We start from the raw sequence: 23,589 nt of genomic DNA on the forward strand, positions 1-23,589 counted from the left end.
AACCCGAGAGGGCACTACTCAATTCATGGGCCAAAGGTCAAGTGGTGAAAAGGCCAACCACGGAAAGTGTGTCTCACTCCTAGGCCGCTTGGGGTCAATGGAGCTCTGGAAACCCCTTTTCGAGTGTGGAATGGAGCTATAGACTATCATGAGCCCAACGTCTAGGGCGTCGGAAGATCCTATTCTAGATATTGGATAGAAATTATGGTGCCATGTGATTTGGACCGGGTACTTCTATTGGACAAAAGGGATATATAATTCTCTTATATGGGCAGGAGATAAAGATTAACCTGAAGATAAATTAAGGAACGTGTTTGTCAAAAGGACTACTTGTTTGTTTTCGTGTATGTGCTGTAAATTACGCGAACGAACCCTGTTTCCTAAAAGGCTTAATTAATGAAGATGATTTTAAATGTCGCACATAAATGTGGTAGGACCTAATTAGAAAACTAAAGCTATCAAGGGAAGTGGATGGGCGGAATCCACGACAGGTCTATCCTATGGCAGGGTGGTCCTCCCAGAGAACTGGGAGGCTTCTCATCAAGATTTATCGTTGTTTGAATTTAGGTATTGTTAAGCTAGAACCCGATTCATGTTGTTTTAGGGGAATGGAATGGGATTATGCCCTACAGGTAGAGAGGTTGAGTGGTGCCTCCCTCTTGTTTTCCATTCTCTTTGAACCAAGTGCGGCATGGGTCTGCTTTGGATTGGGTATCTCTGCATAAAGTAGGATGTCCAAAACCCGACACTAGAATGCTGTCAGGAGACCTTGACAACTAATAACCCAGATTTCAAGTCGATCATAGTGGGTTCTGCTGTGAACATTCCGTTTTGCGAGGCAAACTCGAAAAACCCTAGGCGACGAACCCTGGAACATTCCATGGGAGTGTTGAGCCGCAATGCTTAGATTCGTTTCTCAATGGATGGCTAAAACATGCTTGGACAGCCAATAGGTGGGCACATTACATCAAGCCACCTACAAAGCCATGGGTCATAGCATTGAGTTTGTCAATTCTGTTAGTTTGTGGCTTTTCTACCATCTTTTGGTCGACGTAGGTATACATCATATAGATTAGGAGCTTATTCTCCTTGGGCGACTTTCCATCAATTGATCATATTAGAAAGGAGCCTACTTTTTCTAGAACTCCTATCTTCTTGTAGAAGTTGTTATAGGAGGGTTTAGATGTAGAGGCATAGGATGCAGCATTTACTAGTACAGTCATATTAATAGGAAGTATTTTAGAGGATTTTTTACTTACAGAGTGTGCATTCATTTGAGCATGAAGCACTGATGTTGGTGAAGTCTCTAATCTATGTGGATTGATGGGGACAAAATTTTCTTCAATCACACTGTCTCCATCCTCATCTGGTGGTGAAGAGAGGGTATAGGTGGAATTGTTTTGAAAGAAAGCTTGGTCATGGTAGTACCAAGCTGGGAGCTCTGTTGGTTGGCAGATGTTGCTCTATACTTTCACCCATAAACCTTGAATCCAATCTTCATTCTACATGTTGGGTGAACTCATCTTTATGCTTGTTCTCTGGGTCGATGCAGAGGGGCATTTGATTGAGAACCTTGTTTGCTTCCTTTTGCCTCTCAATATGGGCAAGATCAAGATCATCAATCTCATCAAAAGCAGTTTTATAGTATTTCTTTGACCAATCAACTCCATATTCGGGATTTTGGGAATTTCCCATCAATATGGGAAAACCAAATCAAAATGGATTTCATGAATTTTGGGAATTTCATTAATGTGGAACTTGGTGCAATTAAACATATTACTGCTTATGGTTGTTTCCAAGAGATTGAAAAAAACTCAAAAATGTGGTGTTAATAAACACCTTAGTTTTAATATCCTTGAAAATATTCAAGGAAAATCTTCAATCGATGGATTCTTGTAGACTTTCTTTAGCCTTCAATACAACTTTGGGAGAATTTTAACTTTTTTGGGAGATTTTGTACCTTTCTTCATCCAAGAGAAGACAATGCTATCTATTGTTTCCCATCATTTAGGATCTTTTTTGTTGCACATCCAATATTTATCCCAACAATTAAAATACACCTCTGCATCTGTAGCATTTTGACGACTACAAACTGGTGCCCAATATTGTATACGTACCTTGTTGAAGTTTTTGGAATTTCTATTTGTATCGACCTCACTTTGTGCAACACCAAGCCATATTGGATATACTGGATCTGAAGGTCTAACAAGCACAAAGTCATCTTTCTTAACATCAAGCATTGGTTCAAATGAATGTTTGGGTCGTTTGCTCAGAGGACCACAATAGTGATCATTCAACTCTTCCAATCCAATGAAGTCATCTGCATTATCTACATCTATATTGGTTACATCACTTTGTGTTCTTGGCCAAAAATCTATGAAAAATAAATCTTCTTGGACATTTGGCGTTTGAAGAGCGTAGATCATAGGTTTCCAATAATCAATCACTGGTGTTATAAACTTTGTGAACTCTGCTTCAGGTCCATGTACATTTGACCATCTTTCCCAATACTTCAAATAATCTTTAACTCCACTTACTACTTCTTGATGATCCTTAGCGTACTCAAACATGGGCAGCAACATTGAAACACCCTTTGGAAGTGTAGGCTTTCATGCAAGGTCTCTCTTCCATAATTCAATGCCACCTTCTCTTGGTAACCAATTTGGGGACTTTGGATGCATCTTGTATTGCATGACAAGTGTATCTCCTTTAATATAAAACTGAAATTGAAGAGGTTTTGAGTGATCAACAAGTGTATCTTTCGAATCACACAAGTATTCCTCAATGTATCTCTTAAAGTCAGGCACATGTGTCAATAAGAAAGACGTAGGACTTGTCACTTGGCATGATAGAAAATGTTGCATAAGATGAGGAAAAGTGAAGGTCATGCTCGTACTTAGCTTCTCTGAAAATTTGCTGAACATTGCATCAATGTCTTCATGTGTATGACCCACCATGAGAAACCCTCGCTGTCGCCGCCGAGCGCCTGAGCCGCCGCCCTGGACGCCTGTGCCCTGCCGCCTTCAACGTCCTCCCCGTCGCCCTCCAGCCCCGTGACGCCCGCCGCCCCTCGCCTGACATGCCACCTGCCCCGCCTTCGTGAGGCCGCCGTGCCACCGCGTCCGCCGTGGCCGTGGCCGTCGCCCATGCAGCTGTCTGTGGCGTCCTGTGCCCTGCCACCTGCTGCTGACGACGCCCTGCTCCACGCTGCTGACGAGCGCCCCTCCTCTGACGCTCGCGCCCGCCCTGTCCACCTCGTTGCCACGTGGTCGCTGCCGACAGCGCCCTGCCTCCCCGCCTTCGCCGCCTGTACGCCCGCTATCCGCCACGTGGAGTCTTCCCCTCCTTCGTGCCCGCTCCCGCCACGGTGGTCTCCTGCCTTGTGCCCGTTGACTCTCCTCCTCCACGTGTCCCATCTAAGCCCTTGTCCCCCCCCACAAACCCACCAAACCAACCCCCCCCCACCGAAGCCCCCCATCACACACCCAACCACACCCCCCTACCTAAACCCCCCTTCCCCCCAAACACACACCTACACCCCACCCAAGTACCCCATTATCCACCACACCCACCCATTCCTACCCCCATCTTAGCCCCTCTTCCCCCACCACAAACACAAATCCACTGTCACTCAAATCCCCTTACCCTATCTAAGCCCCCTTTCCCCCCCCACAGTCACACCTATTCCCTACCCCCACCCAAGCACACCAAAACCCTACCCTAACCTTACACAAAACCTTGTTCCCCTGCAGACCCGCAGCAGACAACCTTACACAAAACCCTGTTCCCCTGCAGAACCGCAGAACCTCAACCAAGCCCCGGTTCATACCCCGTAGAAAACCACCAAAACCCCCTCCATAAACCCCCATCCCACGCGCAGCCACTCTCGAGACGCAGACACACGTGTAGGTGTGTACGCGCGAGTGGGTGATTGCAATTGTTCGTGCGAGTGTGATTGTGCGGGATCGAGTGCGGAAGATCGTTAGTCGGTTACTGACACGCAGCTACCACGTAGTCTATTTCTGGGTATTTTCCCAGATTTTTAATTTAAAAACCCGCAAACCCTTTTTTTTTTAAACATTGAAAAATTAAACAAAATCATTCAAAAGACACTTTAAAATTCACAAAAAAACATACAGAACAATCTAGCAAAATTCCAATATTTCTGCAGCCAATTGCCATATTTTTCTAAACTGAAATTTCAAAAAAAGAAAAAAATTTAGACCATTTTAAAATTCAAAATTCTTTTAAAATACCCAAAAAAAGAGAAAATTTCATTAAAAATGCTTTAAAAATTCCAAATTAATTTCCAAAACATTCTGATAGGTTCTGATTGGTTCTGTATACCTTCTGTATAGCTCCTTTTTTTTTTCTGTTTTGTTCTGTTTTCTCTCTGTACGGAGGGATGGATTGATGATTGATGAAGATTGAGATCTTGTGAAAGCTTATTGAATAGTTTTTGAGAGTTTGGAATGGTTTGAGTATGAGTTATGTGGTTTTGATGACCTTCTGTAACCTTCTGTAGGTCTTCCGTAGAGCTTCTGTCTCTGTACTGTAACTGTACTGTAGCTGTTCTGGTACCGTACTGTGACTGTTCTGTATGCTTCTGTATGTGTTCTGTAGAATGTATGTGTAGCTTGGGAAAGTTTTCTAGCCTTGGAAAAAGGTGAATACAAGTGCAAAAGAGCTAAAAGAAGTGAAAGAAGTTGCTGCTGAAGACTCAAGTAAAGACTGGAGTGAAGTGACAGTAGTGAGCTATGAAAGGACACTGTAGTGGCTCTGGTGACTCTTCATATCAGACATACCTCTTGGGAGGGGTATCCACGACCTAAGAAGGATTATTGAGAGTGATTATGAGAGGTTTTAGTGAGGATATGATGCATGATTGATGGAGAGAGAGAGAGAGAGAGAGAGAGTCAGAGATAGCCAATTCTATCAAAACAGAGTGATTGTATGTGAGAGATTGAGAAAGAAGACTATGAAGATATTGAAGATGAATACTATGTGATGTATTTCCATTCAAAGATGGTGTATTCCTTTACTTTCTTTGTTATATTAATGGATTTTGTGAAGATATTGAAGAAGATGGTTGATTTTATCAAATCCATGGGAGATCTACATGATGCTACATGAAGATTTGTTGTGCCTGGTGTTCTTTTCTTCATTGTGATCATATAAAACCTAATAAAAAATCTTGTTGATGTTACAAGATAGATTTTTTTGCAAGAGAATTCCCTTTTCCTTGGTGTTCCTCTTGGGGCTCCAATACTTTTGCAAAGATCAAAGAAATATATTGGTGGCAGGGTATGTATAAGGATGTTGCTCACTTTGTGGAGACATGTACGACATGTCAAATGTATTCATCTATGAGACATCGGGATGGATTGCAACCCACATATCCATTGTCTCTTCATTTTAACTGGGTGGCGGATTTGGTCACAATGCCTACAGGTCTTTGGCAAATGAGGTATCTTGTGCTTGCTCGAGAAGACTTAACTAATCAAGTGGAAGGGAAAGCTTTATGTACTAAGACAATAAATGTTTTGTGTACTTTTATCTTAGAAGAGATCTTTTGTCGGTATGGCTATGTGGGAAAAATTACAGTAGATAAGGGTGAGTTGGATGCAGATGAAGTTCATGGTTTCTTTGCATGGTTAGGGATAAAGCTTGCTTTAACTTCAGCCTATAACCCTGAAGTAAATGGAAAAAGTGAAAGAGGTTACCAATGTATTGTGAAGGCATTGGCAAAAGCATGTGGAGAGAAGGTAAAAGAGTGGCCACGATTGCTCCCTTATGCTTTATGGGCCGACAGAACAACTCATAGTGCTGTTATAGGATATATGCCTACAAAATTGATGTATGGTCAAAAACCTATCATGCCGACAGAAGAGATGACAGTCACATGGAGTATGTTACCTTGGGAGGAGGACTTGAATCGAGAGGAGTTGTTGGCCTTACGCATTAGACAGTTAGAAATAAAGTCAGAAGACATAGAGGCAGCAACTACAAAGTTAAGGGTAGCAAGGATACAGAACAAGAAACGGTTTGACAAAAGACATAGACTAAGACCAAGAACCATACAAGATGGGGATTGGGTATTGGTTTATGATAGCAGTTTAGATAGCCAACATAATGCCATGCGTAAAGTTTCGAAAGGATGGTTTGGACCCTATGTGGTAAGACAGGTGTTTGATAATGCTACTTATGCATTAAATGAGTTGGATGGGATAGCTATCAAACTTCCGGTAGCAAGGAAAAGAATCAAATTATTCAAAAGGCGGGAATCTACTACCTGTGAGTTGCCATAATTGGAAGAAAAGAGTGGTCATCATACATGGGCTAGCCTAGAAGATATGGAAGATGAAGAAGTAAAGGATATGGTTGCAGAGGATGAGGAGGACTCGGAATCTAGTGACAACTAGGATTTTGGCACATACCAGAGGATGTGCAGGCTCAAAGGGGGTGGATGTTGTGATGTTATGAGGACACATTGTGAAAAAGTATGGAATACATCATCATCCGACTTCTTTATTGATCTAGAGAGTCAATGTGATCTGAGCCATTAGTACTTGTGTGAGTTGCATGAATTATCCAAAAATACTAGATTTTTGGATAATTTTAGCATATTTTTTATATTACTTATTGTAAAAATCCGAAAATTTTAGAAAAAAACTTCTAGATTAGGATGGCATGCAAAAAGCTAGTTGCTTTTTCAACCAAGTATGGGATTTTCACAAGAGGGACAGATTGACGAAATCGCGCGCATCGTGATCACTGTAAATAGGCAGAAAACTGGAGATTGAACTAAAAGAAGAAGAAGAAGTAATTTGGGAGATCCGTGAGCATGTACCCTGAGGTTTTACCCCCCTTTCAGAGCCAACGGAGCCATCAGATTTGGGTTCCGAGCACTAAAGAAGGAGTTGTAATTTTTATGCACGTTTTGTTCTACGAAGAAGCTCCAAGAGATCTAATGCCTGGAGATTGCTTCTAAGTAGTGTGAAGATTCGAGGTTCTTTCAATACATATTGATTCAGTTCATTGTGATTTGTCTTTGTAGTGTTTACCACTTGGGTATTCTCTATCTTCTCTTCTATCTCCTATCTCTCCTTCCTTCTATTTTTGATCCCTGATGGATTCAACCTTTCGACAAAAACCCCTCCGACCAATCCCAAGCCTCCCCATCTCATCCATGTAGACCATGCCTCATGGAGCAACCATTGTTTTTGCCTCCCAGTGTGTAGGGTTCTCATTTTGAGCGAGGCAGTCGGGCCCCTTGTTTTGAGTTTGAGTCGCCATGAGTGAACCGTGTTGCCCCTGTGGTGCCGTGTTCTAAGATGGTTGATTGTGGATCCTTGTGAGCCCATAACTCTTCCATGGCATGATCCGGCGACTCCAAGTGCCAAGTTACCCTTGTGCAAGTTAGAAAAATGTGTTACGCATGCTGTGAGTGAGATGTGATGTGGGAGGGATATCAGCTTGGGTACATCTACACCGTGGAACATGCCTCCTGGCATCATACATACCACTGCCAAGACCTAACACAAGTCACTGTCTACTCAGCGAATACAAAGCCAAATCAGCCTGGGTACATCTACACAGACCAAGGTATATCAATCATACATCATCCATGAGGAGATCCTAGTCTCAAAGATCCAAAAGCTCAATATGCATAACCCTCACTGCTCAATGTCTGATAAGCATACAAAGATGCTCCCACTAGTTCAAAAGTGGTAAGTGTCAAGAAAATAAGCTCAAACAAAGCATGTAAGAGCACCAGTGATGGAGTATCCAAGATTGTATATCAGTAAGACATCTAGAGCATATGAGCAATCAAGTATCCAATGATATCATCCAATGTCATGAAGACAATCCCAATTAATCTCTAATGATCCAAAGCGAGACCAAAAATAAGCTCGAGAATATCCAAAGTCAAGCCCAAATGAAGCTCTAGTAGCATTCAAGTCCAAACAATGTAACTAGCATGTGTAGATAACATAAGCATCAAGCATGTACCAACGGGTCATACTAGACCATAGGTATAACCTATGTCACAAAGCATGCCAATGTAGACCAATGTCAAGTAAATTCCAACCAATACAAAGCTCAAACAAGGCTTAAAGCAAATTGATCTGGGGCCTCTTGAAGGGCTGGGAAAGGTCAATGCAAGGTTGGGGGGTAGTCAAGGACCCCTAGGAGCTCCCTCTTGAAGAGCAAAGTCACCGGTAGAGTGTAGGCATCACAAGAAGCAAGAGGATATGGTTGCCCTACTTCACAAAACCTATGAACTGAAGTGAAATAACAAAAGAGAGCTCCAATACCTCTAAAGGAATGCCTTGAGGGTGTCCAAATGAGCTGGCTAGGTGCTTAGGAAGTCCAGAGCTTGAAGGAGTTGGATATGGTTGCCAAGAGTGAAAACCAATGGTGCAGGGATTCAAATGAATGTTGAAGGAGTCACGGATCAAGATCGAATGCTCAAGCAACCATGCTTTCATACCAATTCAAAGGTGAGAAGGATCAAAGCTTTCATGGGAGAGCTATGGTGAGAGAGCAAGAGAAAGAGAGAGAGAGAGAGAGAGAGAGACTCACAATGTGGGAACTCCAACAATCACAATGTGTGACTAGCCTTCCCTTTATTCATTTGTCACTAAAAAAATAAAGAGTAAAGTGACGGTGATGGGCACCCATTGCTTGCAATTTGCAAGTGTGGGTACTGTCAGTGTAGTAAGACATGGGCGACTAGGTGGAGGTGTCTTTACCCCCAATATATTGATCCATTGAGAAAATTACTCTATAGTAAGTTGCATGTAAGAGAATGAACCTAAAATGTCCTTAAGGCCCATATCATTATAGATTAAGAATAATAACAAATAATAATAAACTAGATTTGAGTACATTAAATACCACATTTTCACTTTTCTCATATTCTCAAAGTTTAAGGGTGATTTTACATTTAACCTTGATGTTTTTCTCAAGATTCTAATGACTTGATCATGAACTTTCATTCTAGTATCAAGGAGATGATCTTCCAAGCAAAGCCACATGGTGGTGAGGGAAAGGAATCAACTATTGAGAATATGCACATTGAGAAGAAGAGGTACCTTGTGAGAATTTGCTAGATATATTGATTTCATATATTCTCTTTAAGCTCAGTGACATGACATACAATATAGTGCCTTGGTTTGGGTTCATATCATAGGGTGATGTGTAGACCTCATGTTGTGCATCTATTTCTATAGTAATACTTTATATGCCATAGTGGAATGTCGTATTATTATAACCCACACAACAGATTTCTTATGTCAACCATGCCTTCATGAAATCCTACACCTTTACACGAGGAAATGGTTCTCCCTTATCATACATAATTTTAGCATCATTCATACATATTTATATGCCCCAAAAATATAGTATTAGACCGTCATAGATTGGGAACTAATGCTTATTTTAGGTATGGTAAGACTAGATCTCAATTGGTAATGTGGGTTGCTTATGATTAGGACCTACATGTCATAGATGAGTGCTAATGGAAATGAGAACTAGAAAGGAGAAGAAGGCCATGGACTACACCCAAGATCTATGACTCACTTTGCTAGTTTGCCCACTACAACAAGGAGTCCAATTGTATGAAATCAACTGGCTCATTGTATGCCTCATTGAGATTTTGGTATCTATGGTTATACATGGAGCTCAAGGATGCATCAAAAAAAGAGTCATGCACATGATAGAATGGAAGACAAAGGATTACACATTAATAGATGATAGGGCCTTGCAAATGTCTTTTGTGGATTTTGAGGACTTCATGAGGCTAGAGTGCCACATTGATCCTACAAAGTTGCAAAAACCCATAGTAGAACTTGGTCCTCACCCCTTTTGAATATCCTAACTTTTAAAGTTTATTTTTGTATTTTCTAAAACAATTGATCAAGTCTTAGAGTCTCTATGACTCATGAATCCATGGAGATCTTAAATAGAGATATCATTTTTTCTTCAAGGATCAATGTGTATAAATCCTGTACATCACATGTGTTCATGGCACATTTTAAATATCCCAATGTAACCTTTTTTTAGATATTTTTTTGACCATTCTCTAGCTTTTTACCATAGTCTATAAATCCCTTATTATAACTTTATTTTTACCATAGATTATAAAAACCTTATTGTGACTTTTGTCCACAAGCATAGTTTATAAATCCCTTATTGTAACTTTACTTTTTAAATAAAGGAATTTGGCATATCCTTATGTATTAGATACAATTTATACTAATTTTATCATAGAATCACAAATAGCTCTTAAAGGACCATAAAAGACTTTTAGTAGTTTTAGTAATGATGAAACTTTATAAAATATCTTTATGATATATGAATTCCAACAATACAATTTAGACTTTTATGAAAAAAATAGAGTTTTAAAACAATTTCTAAATACAAACATTGTGTGTGTGTGTGTGTGTGTGTGTGTGTGTGTGTGTGTGTGTGTGTGTGTGTGTGTGTGTGTGTGTGTGTGTGTGTGTGTGTGTGTGTGTGTGTGTGTGTGTGTGTGTGTGTGTGTGTGTGTGTGTGTGTGTGTGTGTGTGTGTGTGTGTGTGTGTGTGTGTGTGTGTGTGTGTGCGTGCGTGTGCGTGTGCGTGTGCGTGTGCACGTGGGCGTGTGCGTGTGCGTGTGCGTGTGCGTGTGCGTGTGTGTGTGTGTGTGTGTGTAGGATATACTTTTCTTAACTTGGGGCTAGTTAGCAAAACATATTCAAATGTAGTGTAATAAAAAAAATTGTACCCTCTAGCTCAGGGAAGATTAGCTAGACTATAAAAGGCAAGAGTATGTCATTGTAAACATCTTTTTAGCACATTTGTAAACTTCTCCATTTCTTGGAGTTTGAGGGTTCTTGCCTTCCCCACCAACATTGAGGGTGAATACTCGATGTCCACCACAACAAGAGGTGGATTTCTTGCAGCAGCCTCTCATCCATGATTCTCATTGTACCTTTGATATCATCTAGCTATGGCTTCATTATACTATAGATTCAATACATTTTCATCTATGGCATGGCTATAGCCAGTTGATCCAATTGTTGTTTCTTGATTTTCTTGTTATTTTAATTTAGTCTAGCTAAGTTCATTTCAATGGTATCAGAGTCTTGAATTTGATTCTTGGCAATGTCATTTTCAAACCTAGATATGGTTACCAACGCTTGGGTAAGCCACTTATGAATATATGTGTGCATCATGTGGGTTCAAAATAAGGTATTTTTACAATATATTTTAATACATTTTTTACATACAGAAGGGTGTAATATATAAAGGGGTTATTTACAGATTGAGTAGAAAAGGATTATATTTTATTCAAGTAAAAATCACAAATAAAGATATTTATAAATAGGCCTTGAATGCACATGATGTAGAGGATATACATATAATAACTTTCCTGAGGTTACCAGGACCATCCAAGATAATTGAGTTCAAGATTTAATTACAGGACTTATTATACTTCAAATTGTGACTAGTCAAGGTTTCCTACAATTAGTCTTTACAGATTTTGGAGTCCTTGGAGAGCAACTAAAGAAGAAATGGTAGGATATTGGATATTTTGGTAGCTTTGGACAAGAAGAGGTCCATTTTGAAGGTTCCAAGTCTAACTAGGGTTAATAGAGTTTAAGAAAATCTTAAATAAGGATTGCTTTTGTTAAACAAGGGTTTCTCTTTCCTATCTTAGCTTGGTCTCAAGTTCCCATAGATGAATCTTGATCATATCTTCCTTCCTTGACTTTTACTATCAAGAAAAACACCATATTAAAGAATTTGGAAAGTTTCTAAGTCTCACAAATATTTTACCACCTAGTTAATCTTGATCCATATTTGAAAGTGGGATTTGGAAAGGTAGCTTATATAGTATTTAGGGTAGACTTCACCTTTAATTAAGACAATAAGATTTGACTGTGTGATCAAATAATAAAGGTATTGGGGGTTTCTAAAGTGCATGGAAATTCCCTAATATATTGTTAAAGGCTAACCTAGTGTGATTCTTGACTTCATCTCACAAGTTGATTATGCACCATTTTACTAAGGGAAGATATCATATATACAAGCTACCATTCAGAGCATTTTGCACCAATTTTCTTATCCAATTGAGATCATATTAATTGAAAATTGATTTGCTAATGGTAATGCTCTTCTTAATGTCCTCTCAATGAAGCTTTATAACTTCTATTGTAAGAGTGACTAGATCCTATGAAGAAAGATTGATTCATAGCATTCAATATGAATATGGTTGGATAGCAATCCATTTATCCATAAAATCTTGTAGTAAGCTTGAATAAGCCTCTTTTCTAGCTCTTTGCTCTCTTCTTTGAAGAATTAGTTATTATTTTACCCTTGTTAGACATTCTTGAAACTTCAAACCCTAGCATAGTAGTTTTAGGACAACAAGAAAAATTTGACAATTTCTTGAAAATTTGAGAGGGCTTTTGTGCTCCTTGGCCTCAAGAAGGTGAAGGCAAGCTTCTATATACAATATAGATCCAACATTGAAGCATTTGGACAAGATTTAGAGAATTGTTGGTCTCTAATTTGGGAAAAAATAGGGTAGCCCCTAATATTCTTTTAAATTTTGATCAATTTGTAGTTTTATCATGGGGATTATGAAGTGTTTTACTTTAACGTATCAAGTACAAGGACATTAGATCAAGATCGATCCAAATTGGAGCAATAGACCTTGGTTCATAGAATTTCCTTCTTTTTGAATACTCAAGCAATTATGGACTAGTGAAATTACTTGGATTCTTGTTTCTAATCAATAATTGAAGCATTTATTAAAGCTTTGAATTGATCTTCAACTTTACTTATAGGGATTGGTTCAGATATATGGGTATTTGATCACTTTTCAATCAATGCAAGCAACCATGGTTCAAGATCGAAATTCTTGAAGATTTTTGAAGACTTCAAGTGGACTCTTAATCAATGGAAGGCTTATACATAGCTCTCATCAACTATTTTGAAGGCATTTGATCTATTTTAGTAAGCTACATCAACCTCAAGTATCAAACAAGGTATCATTACTCATTTTTTATCTCTCCAATTCCAATTGTTGAGGCTTAGCCAATTGCTGAAGGAGGGGTTGAATTATGTATGTTCTCGTTGCTTGATTGATAAATTCATTTCACTTATGCTGAAACTTAATGCCTATTCATTCTTCATTGAATCTCTATCATGAAATGACGCATAATTTAGCTCTTTAGCTTGAGTTTCATTATTGATATCTTTCATGATTAAAATATGCATGATGATACATTATAATCTAAAAATTTCATTGAATTCTTGATCATCTAATTGCCTTATCTCTGAAGCTTGATTTCTTATGATCCTATGCATTAAGATGCCCAAGAAAATTGTAAGAGATGAGTTTAGTAGATCAGCAAGCCATTGATTACTAAAGGTAAACCTTTCTTAGCCCCTCTTCATTTCATTAAACTTTCAAATTCCTACATCTCATTGAATTCCCAAAGCATTATTTTAGCCATGCACAACATCCTTGTTTTTCACAAAAGAGAGATGACTCTCCCTTTCTATGTAGGACTCCATAGGGGTGCATGACTTGTCATACAAAGAACTTTGCATAGCTTCCAAAGTTTCACAGCCCATTCAGGTGTCCCATCCACCATTTTATGTCTCACCATAGGTGAAGGACTATGAAAGACCACTCAAGATAGAGTGGAAGAAGATTGAAGATAATTGGGAAACATGGCACTAAACTAGGGTGAAACAAGGCAGTAAACACAAGGAATTGTACATCATTATAGGATTACTAATCTTTCACATGTAGCTATATGGTATTTGAAGGGTACACATGTTTTTACTTTAGTGGATATAGGTATACGGTGCATATCTATCATTAAATTTGACAAAACATTACATGGTCAAACATGTTGTTATCATAGCTTGGGCTATCATAGAAAAGTGAAACTCAAAATGTTATATTTTAGTTATGACATAGAAATTTTGTACTCCACACGTGGATGACAAAGTAAACTTTGATTCTAATCAAGAAGTTTGGTAATCAAAGTTATGGAGCAAAAGTTATGCCCATTTTTCTAATAAGTGGCTACTAATTATAGCTCTTGGATAGCTAGGTAGGGTATGTTGTTTTGGTTTGGGACTACCCCTTACCCAATTGAAGCTTGAAATTTCCAAAAATATTCCCTTCCTACATATACTAAGATTCATTTTGAGCCGAAAAACACAAGGATTGGAGGGATGCAACTCTTGCTATAGCCCATTTATTGACAGATAGTCTTCTTTTACTGCAACCATTCCAATGACCGGGAATAAGAAGAAAGAGAAAATATTAGAGAGCATAAATGAAGATTTACTTGAGTATCAAGTAGAGATAAAATCATCTGTTATAGCCACAAATCATGGACAAAAGGATGGGAATGATGGCAACATACATGAAGATTCACAATGGCTAATAGACCTTATTTATGTGATACATATAATATGTCTAGACTGAATAGATCACATGATTCAAATAACTTCCAATAAATTTCTCATAGGATTGAATTCATGAATGAGGGTATAATTTGATTGAACCAAACAATTGATGATAAGTTTGGAAAAATGGTCAATCACTTTGAGAAGTTTGGGCAACATAATCAATTGTTGGACACAAAGCTTAATCGGATGATCACCATTCTCAACAACTTGGGTAATAAGTGGCAAAACACTCTACCTTTCAATGATAATGGGATATCAATTCTAAATGACAATGTGAGGTCAAGGGTAGCCTATCAGTTTATACACTCAACCTATGAACAAAGCGGTCCATCAAGAGTTAAGGAAGCATTTCAGACTCATATTAACTTGTGGAATAGAGGAAGACCACATTTTGACTCTTCAAAAGGATCATGGATAGCATGAAAAAATTCCATCTATTGAATAAGAAGAAGACGTTTATGGGTGTGACACTTTCTATAAGTTTTATTCACAAAACTCACAAATGTCAAATGCAAGGAATAGACAAGGTCAATACCTTCATGAATATTCAAGAAGAGGAAATAGAGCTTAGCATGATGACGGATCTTGAGCAAATGATTTCATCTATTCAACCCCCTCATAATCATCAGCCACGTGGAACTAACTCATTTGGCCATTACTCTTTTGGAAATGACCATCATTATGACTATAATAGAAAGTACAAAGAGAAAATTAGCATACTATAATTCACAAGAAACAATCCCTTACCAATGGATCTCAAAAAATGGATTAATAAATTGAGAGTGTATTTTATCATCTATCCACGCCATGATGAGGCAAAGATTTGCTATGCAGCTTTACACTTAGAGAGATACACATATACATGGTGGAGATACATAATGAAAATTGGGCAATATTTTTGTTTTGGAAATTCAAAACCATAACATAAAATACAAGAACATCTAGATTTGTTAAAACACAGGAACTCATAATCAACAACTTCAATAACCAGGGAAACAAAACATGATAATTAGGGAAATAAAACATGGCAATAAAGGTCAACCATTAGTGATCAGCAAAAGCATGGCATTGTTAGCCTGCATTTTCAGTTTCATTCATCTAATATCAAAAGATACAACTACATGAATTCAAGATAGATGCATGTATTTCAAGTAAATACATCATATGACATATAAAGTTGTTTTTACATAGGCCAATCTCACATGACTAGGTACACACAATAGTCACACAAAAACTAAGGTACGAAATAGCATTAAATATAGTGTGGAAGTCAAGCCCTAACAATTTTCATACATGGGACAACTTTAAATTAGTCATGGCACAAGTTTTTGTATCTCCAATAGTAAAATAAATATTGGAACATGAAGTGTATGATCTTCAATAGCAAGGCTCTATAGTTAGGAAGTATTCTAGTTAATTTCTAAAAAATTTCATGTATGTTGAGGGAATTTTTGATCAGCTTCTATGCTTAATGTAATTCAAGAGTTTGAGTATGAGAGTAACCAGTACAAGGCTGCTCCATATCTGCATCCTCAAGATAAGACTTCTTAATAATCCAATTTATGAATTGGACACATGTTGCTTTGACAGGATTAATAGAAAAGATTGAATCTCTTCAACAAATATCTACTGATCAATTGCTTGTATCATGCCAACAAATACAAAAGTCTATAACGACAAGGTTAGCCCCAATAATATCAGCAAATGCAACTTCTTCACTTGTGCCCTCATCAAACACTGTTACAGAGACTAGTCAACCTATTCAAATAAGAGACTACAGAAGGGATGGACTTCCCATACTAGACACAAAGTGAACGCAATGGAAGGAGGAAACACAAGACAACACTGAACGCAAAATAGAAGAATACGAACTCACGACAGAATAGAGCACAAAATGGAACCAAGAGAGTGCAAAGTGTTGAGTGTGATAAGAAGGTATCTCGTGAGTGTGGGCTGATGTGAGCAATTGATGCCTTTTGGAGGGAACAATCAAAAGATAGTATACAATCTAAAAAGGAATATTGTACAAGGATTTTCCATTTACTTTTGATGTGTCAAGGTGGCTATCAGGATAAAAGGTTTGCAATAGTGTTTTGGATGCCAAGCACATGTTCGAAAGTGACATCTAAGGCATCGAAGAAAAGTGACCATCTTAAAAGTCTTTTATTCCCAATTTTATTTGAAGCCTTCTTTGTCAAGTGGCCCGGGACATGCTTTAAATCTGTCCTGATTGTGAAAGGGACAAATTTGATGAAGAATCTGAAGGCTTTGATTGCTTTAATCATAGCCAATATTTCCCACTAGTAAGAAGGATAATTCTGTTGTGTGCTGTAGAAAATACTCGAAGCATATCTACAGGGGTAAAGGGTTGTAGATTCTTCTTCACATAAACATGCTCCCCACCCTGAATCTGAAGTATCAATATACAAAAATAGTGGAAGGCCAGTTGGCAGTCTAAGAGGTGGAAGATGCTTTATGATATTTTTTATATTTTGTATTGCTAGTGTATGGATAGATTGCCAATGGAATTTGTCTTTTCGGAGAAGAGGATAGAGATCCTTAGAATAATTGACAATATTAGGAGTTGAAGAATTTATCCAATTTAAGCAACCCAAAAACTGAAGTTGCTTTACACTGGTTAGGGTGTCTAGCATATCAAGGATTTTTGTAAGCACATGATCCTGCAAGTTAATTTGTCCTTGATTAATTTCTATTTCTAAAAATTCCACTAAGGTTTGGAACATAATGGATTTGGTTGGTGTGAAAAAACCATTCCTGCATCTTCAATGGCCTTCGCAAACTGGGATAGATGATCCAAATGATCTTGAACTATTTCTAAGAACACAAATATATCATCAATGTAAGTGAAGCAGAAAGAAAACTTGCCAAATATGGAATCTATCGATTCTTGAAACTTAGTGGGGGACTATTTTGATTCCAAAAGATAGGACGGTCCACTGATAGTTTCCTTGTGGCACACAAAAGGTTGTTTTGTATCGGTCTTCAGCCTTAATTGGCAGTTGCCAAAAACTAGATTTAAAATCAAATTTACTGAATATATTTTCCTTCTTTAATCTTTTCAAAATTAAGTCCTTTGATAGGGATTGGATGACCATGTCTAATCAGAAACTTATTTAATGGTTTATAATTAATAACCATTCTCTTTTTACATCTATTCTACTCTGAGTATTTGTTGACATAGAATGTCTAACAAGCCCATGGGGAGATTGTTGGCTCAATCAACCCTTTCTCTAGAAGAGTCTTTATCTCTTATTTGCATAATTCCAAGTCTTCATCCCACATTTTTGAATGAACTGCTTTGGTTGGGATGGCATTAGGTTGGATTGGAAGGGAAATAGCATATTTATTTCTCTTTTCTATGTATACCAGGGGATCATCATGCATGAATGATTTGAGATGTTCTTATATTCTTTGGATTTATTTTTCATATTTTTTCATTCCTTCTTTTAGCCAGTGAGCTCTATCAGCATCCTTTGATGGAGTAGTTGATTCTGTGATTGAGTAGATGGTTCTACTAATCTTTGGTAAAAGAGGCAGATCCAGTTTCTTTTGTTTATATAAATCAGTGAAGTGATCAGACCAGAATGTATATGACACTAAGTGCTATATAATATCTATACCAATGAGAAGATCATGCCTCATTTGTTGCATCAACTGTATTTCTAAAGGAACTTTTACTGCACCAAGTTGTAAGTATGGTTGTGTGACATGAATGAGTGTGATTTTCTTATTGTTAGATAACTCCACTATAATTGGAGTAGTAGCCTTTATGAAATTCTTTGGGAAGAGTTCGAAAGGAGTAATAGTCAAACTGGATCATGTATCTAGTAGAGCATCAACATACAGTGAAAACTGTGGCATATTTTTTAGTTGTACACAAATCATTGGTATCGGTCCACCAGTGTCAAGAGCATTGGCTTTGTGAACCCTGGATTGAGATGTTCTGATTTGATTTACAAGAGTTGGTAGGATATTTGTTGAAGAATAATTAATCTCTTGAAGAATAGCTATAGTACCTTGGGCTAGATCCTTTTGACTTGTCAAGAGTCTTCTATATATTTTATAGAATGAATGTAACTCTTGCTGCATTAAGAGAAAAGCATTTACCATTTCTTCTCCCACTTGTTGAGTTCCTGTAGTTGTCACGGAGAGGGATTGTAGCAACTATGAAATTGTTTTGGTTTGGTGAAACTTCTCAAGCTTGTGGGGTACAAGCATATTAGCATGACCTTTGTCCCACGTCCAAGTGTACATGGTTTTGGCAAGTGATATGAATTGGAGAAGAATTCTTGGTTGATTTTGTTTTTATGCTTTTTTTTAAATGAGGAAGTTGTTGAAGTATCAGAATCACATGATTCTAATGAACTCTCCTTTTTCTATTTCCCTTTTGATGTTCTTGAAAAATCATTTCTGGAGTTGAAATAAGAAGTAGAAGCAGAAGCCATAAATTTATTTTATTTTTCTTGGGAAATGTACCTCATGAGCACTTACTAGCTAAAAGTAGGTAGGATGAATAGTATCATCGTCTGAATCTTCAGTGATGTCTAATGGTGTGTCTTCACCATTTGAAGATTCACTTGGAGTTGTATCTGTAGTATACCAAGAAGTTTTTCTATCTACAGATTCTTCTGCAGTGTTAGTAGTATCACTACTGTCATGTGAATAGCTATCATAGGAACAACAACTTTCAATTTTAGAAGAATAATCTTTTGAAGAGTTGGAGCCATAGTGATGCATGTTTACTTTGGCTGAGCTAGTTTTATCTTTGCTCTTCTTGGGACACTTGTTAGCCAATTGTGATGAGCTACCACAAATGAAACACTTAATATCTTACTTTTTTGAGTTCTTGTCATAATCTTTGTTCTTATCAAACTTGTGATAAGACTTTCCTATTTTGTGGCAATGTGAATATCTTGAGTGGTGAGAGGGTCTGTGTCCATAGTCTTGCTTATTGAAGTAAGACCTGGAATTTGAATAATACCGATGATGAGGGGAAGAATTTCGATGTTGATGGCTATTATGACCACCTCTGTAGGTAGTATCACAACTGCATTTCTCACAACAAAAATCAATATCAAACTTTGAAGCAGTATTACAAATAGATTAGGGGAACTTCTAGTTCAATTGTGTCATCTTCTGATGGTGACACACTTCCTTGATAGTTTGCTCTATGCTCTATATCATTTGACCAACATTATCTGTGAAGTCCCTATTCTCATTTTTCATTTTGTGCTTGCAATAAAATCAGAAAGGTTTAGGAAAAGAACATACCAAGTGTTCTTTCATAGAGTTGTCGTGTGCTCCAAAACCTTCATATAACAAGTCTCTCATGTAGATCAAGTATTCTTTATACATTCTTGGATCACACAACTTTGACTAGCCTCTCTTGCTTCTAGTACATTATCAAGTTTATTATCGACTAGTTCTCCTAGTATTAGCTCAAAAAATATATGTACATGGTTGGCATGTTGAACTATAGCCAATTTTACCTTTGGGTGTATAGAAACCCACCATTGCTTCAAGCCACCTACAAAGCCATGAGCCATGGCATTGTGAATATCAATTATATTGGTTTGTGGCTTTTCCACCATCTTTTGTTTGATGTAGGCATACATCATGTAGATCAATAACTTAATCTCTTGACAAGATTTTCCATCATTTGACCAAATTGGAAAGGAGCCTACTTTTTCTGGCACTCCTATATTCTTGTAGAAACTCTTATGGGAGGGTTTAGATGTGGAAGTAGTAGATGTGGCATTAACAGGGATAATCATATTAACAGGAACCATTTTAGAAGATTTCTTACTTACATGGTGGTGATGAACATTCATTTGTGCTCTGAGTATAGAAGTTGAGGATGTGTGGGACCTGTGAGGATTGATAGGGAAAAAGTCATCTTCAATCACACGGTCTCCATCTTCATCTGATGAAGAAAGGGTGTAGGTGGAATTTTGCTGAAAAAAAGCTTGATCATGATAGTACCCAACTGGGAGTTCTGTTGGAGGGCGATGTGGCAAATATTTCTCTATACTTTCACCTGTGAACCTTGAGTCTAATCTTCCTTCTACATGTCTAGTGAATTCATCTCTGTGTTTGTTTTCTAGATCAATTTGGAGGGGAATTTGGCCCAAAACCTTGTTTTCTTCTCTTTGACGTTGAATTTTCTCAAGCTCTTTTTCATCAATTTCATCAAAGGCAATTTGGTAGTCTTTCTCTAACCAGTCCGAGAACATAAATTCCAAATATTTAGCTAATTCAATAACTGTGTGGCTAGGTTGGAGTGTCTTCTGGAAGAAACCAGGATTAGACCGATTCTGTAAATCTGCTAACATGGGACATTATATGTGTTGTATTTCTTGGAGTAGGTCATCTGCATACTCTTCATCTGTAAAGCCAAGATCTTCAAAATAATAAAGATCTTTGTCGGGAAGAGGGGGTGAATTTGCAGATCTTGATGTTCCTTCTCCTGTGGGTATAATTTCATTTTCTTTTCCTTGAATAGAAAAAGAAGAAATTTGATGTACATTTAATGTACTTGAAGAAGGGGAAGAGAAATGGAAAGACCATCCCTTCTATAGTCTCTTATTTGAAAAGGTTGACCAGTTTGTAACAGTGTTTGATGAGGGCACAAGTGAAGAAGTTGCATTTGCTGATATTATTGGGGCTAACCTTGTTGCTGTAGAATTTTGTATTTGCTGGCACAACACAATAAATTAATTAGATATTTGCTAAACAGATTCCATTTTTTCTATTAATCTCATATTCAAACTCTTGAATTAAATTAAGCATAGAAGATGATTAAGAGAATGCCTTTTCAATTAGATTTCTGTAGTGCTAACAGACACCATGAACAATCCGATCATGTGAACGTGGATGTGTATGGAATTTCAAAGTATTCACCCTCTGAGAGGGAGAAATCTTCAGTTGTTTTGGTTGCATTGGAGGATGTGGAACCACTGAATCAGCAGATGATGCAGAGGGTTCTTGAGTTTGCTGTTGAGGGAGAAACAAAGTTTTTTCTTTTATATTTTGAAGTTTTATTACCTTTGGACTAATAACTCTTTCTTTTTTATAGCAGAAACATCTAATTGCCATTCATGAGGCAATTCTATTTCTGACCAATTTACATAGTCAGGTAAAAACCTCTGTGTAATTTCATCAGACTTCATTATTATAGTCATGCCTTTGTCATTTCATGAATTAACTCCTTCTACTACCCTAGGTATAGCTAAAGACATACACCTAAACACCATTCTATATTGTATGGCAAGATGGGTTGAGGATGCCTTCATCTACAAACCCATAGTCCTGATGTGAAGCATCAATAGCTCTGGCATATATGGATCATCCAGGGCATTTACATAATTGGGGCACAATTCAAAGAAAATTGGGCCATTGGATAAGGGTGAAACTGTTGCACCTTCTATCATATCATGGAGATTAAGATGATGAGTATCTAAGACTGCAACCATACATGAAGCATTTAGACCACATCAAACAGAGGCATAACTCCAATAATAATATAACCTAAGTGTATATATGGGCAATCTTTTTTGTGCTGATGTTTTTGAATTTTAGGATAGACAAGTGATAGCAAGTTAACATGCTGATCTTCAGAGAGTGAATCTCCTACTATGAGTATACCCTGATCCTTAATATAAACTGTTGAAACTTTAAATTTGAAAATTTGATTCTCACCATAGATGTGGGATGCACCTATCTTTGGCAAATCCATTTGGAGCTAGGCTAAGATTCATCCACGATGATTGTTGAGTTTCCTAGCAACTTGTATAATTCAGACAAAGTCTTGAGGGCAGAGCAAAACACATTTCCAACTTGCTTAGAGGAAGCCATAAGGGATTTGAAGGAGGAAACACAAGAAAAATTGAACATTGAACAGAACAAGATGAACTCATGACAGAGTAGAGTGAAGAATGGAACCAAGAGAGTGTAGAGTGTTGAGTGTGAGACAGATGAGAAGGCTTCAATGAAGACAAGGTATGGAGATGAAAAGCTCTCTGAGTGTATTTACTATTTCTTACTTTTTGTATTTGTTGTTATTAAAATGATACAAAGGAGTATTTATAGCCTTGGAGTGGAGCTACAATGCTTTTTTACATAAAGAGATAAGAAGGTATCCCATGAGTGCGGGCTGATGTGAGCAATTGATGCCTTTTGGAGGGAACAATCAAAAGATAGTATACAATCTAAAAAGGAATATTGTATAAGGATTTTCCTTTTACTTTTGATGTGTCAAGGTGGCTATTGAGATAAAAGGCCTACAATAGTTTTTTGGATGCCAAGCACATGTTCGAAAGTGACATCTAAGGCATCAAAGAAAAGTGACTATCTTAAAAGTCTTTTATTCCCGATCTCATTTGGATCCTTCTTTGTCAAGTAGCCCAGGACATGCTTTAGATCTATCCTGATTGTGAAAGGGACAAATTCGATGAAGAATCTAAAGGTTTTGATTGCTTTAATCATAGCCAATATTTCCCGCTAGTAAGAAGGATAGTTATGTACCTATCAGAGTAAGATTAGTTCTCTCCAACAAGGAAGTAACAGCCAAGTCTAGTTGATCATCAAGTGCAAGGAAACAATCTTCAGCAAGATGAGGGACTAAAACAAATACTATAGAGAGGTAAAGCTATGGTAGAGGAGCTACCTAATGGCAATGGAGTTAGCCTCATAGAGGGTGTATGTGTCAATGGCACTGAAGCTTTTAATCTACAGGTTATTTATGAGAGGAGGTCGAAAGGGTAAATAAGTGAACAAAGACAAGGTAAAACCTGTCGATGGAAACCCTAAGCAAGATGATAAGGGGACGCAAGTCCTAAATCCCAATATGGAAGGAACACCTCTAAAAGACGTAGATGGTAAATTCGACCCCAAGAAGGTTACGGAGGTGCCAAAGAGAAAGGAAAAAGTCAAGAAAGAGGCACCAAAGCCACTTCAAAGACCTAAGAAGATAAGTCGACAGAAACCCTAAGCAAGATGATAAGGGGACGGAAGTCCTTAATCTTGATATGAAAGGCACACCTCTAAAAGTTGTAGATGGTAAAGCTAACCCCAATAAGGATAAGGA

Source organism: Lygodium microphyllum, unplaced genomic scaffold, assembly GCF_053477565.2.
Source record: "Lygodium microphyllum isolate KBCC unplaced genomic scaffold, Lygodium_microphyllum_v1.1.10 scaffold_92, whole genome shotgun sequence".
Classification (NCBI taxonomy): Eukaryota; Viridiplantae; Streptophyta; class Polypodiopsida; order Schizaeales; family Lygodiaceae; genus Lygodium; species Lygodium microphyllum.